Source organism: Beta vulgaris, chromosome 6 (assembly GCF_026745355.1).
Source record: "Beta vulgaris subsp. vulgaris cultivar EL10 chromosome 6, EL10.2, whole genome shotgun sequence".
Lineage (NCBI taxonomy): Eukaryota > Viridiplantae > Streptophyta > Magnoliopsida > Caryophyllales > Amaranthaceae > Beta > Beta vulgaris.
In genome coordinates, this window is record NC_079207.1 from 49292219 (window position 1) to 49293816 (window position 1598).

Here is a 1598-nt window from a genome sequence, read left to right on the forward strand (position 1 = left end):
AAATCACAGCATTAACTCTTTTCAAATTATCATTTTGAACTTGTGAATTAGAATTCATATTCCTAGGATTAATTTCAGGTTGACTAGGGAATGTTCCTTTCACTGAGCAACAATGTCTGTTAACGTTTTAAGAGTTCTTTCTAAACTACTTATCTTCTTATCAGTTTCAGAATAAGCAGGAGGAGGTTGCGTTTGAGAAATAGGTGGCCTTGGATTACCTTGAAAATTCTGATTTGGAAACATAGAAGATTGAGGTAGTGCACTGTTAGTAAAATTTCCCACTTGACTACTAGAGCCTCCTAAGTGTTGACCTTGACTCTAAGAGAAGTTAGGGTGATTACGCCAACCTGGATTATATGTATTAGAGTATGGGTCATTCCTAGGTCGTTGGAAGGCCATATTAGCTTGTTCTATATTATTATAACTTTGTGGAGCAATGTATGGGCAATCATTGGAAATATGATCTACACCATGGCAATGAGTACAGGACAAAGATGCAATTTGGTGAGCTTGGGATTATGGGACAGATAACCTTTTTAACTAATTTTCTAACAAAGTAAGCCTAGACTCAAGATACGTGTTATCTGAGACATTATACAGGCCACCTTTAGCACTAGAAATCTTGGCAGGAAGGCTACTACTATCAGCTCTAGTGGTCTCCCATTGCAAAGTCTTATCAGCTAAATCTTCTAAAAATTCCCATGCTTCATCAATAGTTTTACCCAAGAAATTTCCCTGACACATAGATTCAAGCATAGTTCTAGAGTTAGGATCTAACCCTTCATACACAATTTGACACAAACGGGATTTAACAAATCCATGGTGAGGACATTGAGCAAGTAAATCCTTAAATCTATCTAAATATTTCCAAAAACTTTCACGTTCTAGTTGAATGAATTGGTTAATTTCATTCCTAAGTCTTACGGTCTTACCATTAGGGAAATATTTTTTTAAGAAGACAAATACAAAAGCATCCCATGAGTCAATTGAATTAGGTGGAAGACCATACATCCATTTTTTAGCATCAGTTTTAAGAGCAAAAGGAATAGCCCTTAATCTTAGACCATCATTAGTTACTTCAGGATACTGCATTGTAGCACAAATTTCATCAAATTCTCTAAGAAACAAATAAGGATCTTCAACACCAGAAAACTTAGGAAGTAGGACAATATTTTGATGTTTAAGCTCAAAATTAACATTACCACGTATAGCAGGAAGTACAAAACAGGATGGTTGAGAGGACCTAGCTGGATAAAAGATGTCATTTAGAGTACGAGGGGGTGTCTCGTCTCCCATTCTATCGTTTCTTAAGTCACTAAAAAATTTATCTAAGTCTTGATCCAGTTCGGCACTAAATAAGCGAAAGGTCTTAGGGTCGGTACTCCAAACCTTCATAAACTAAATAAAGCAAAGTGACACAAATTAAACCAAATTTTTTTTATTACTTTTTTTTGTCAAAAGAAAAAGAAAAGAAAAGAAAAAGCATAGAATATGAAATAAAATAGATTAGACTAAATTAAAGTGAGATGTTATGCAAAGTACTAACTAAGTAATAGAGCTAAAAATAAATCATGCAAACAAACGATGACTTAATTCAA

The 1598-nt window shown here is 34.4% G+C and overlaps 1 non-coding gene across 1 annotated transcript; it reads left to right on the forward strand.

The window, feature by feature from the left end:
- The first annotated feature begins 814 nt into the window (after positions 1–814).
- On the forward strand, positions 815–921 carry LOC125499199 (small nucleolar RNA R71). Its single transcript, XR_007275916.1, has one exon. It is a non-coding gene; the product is annotated as a small nucleolar RNA R71 (small nucleolar RNA).
- The last annotated feature ends 677 nt before the right edge of the window (positions 922–1598 follow it).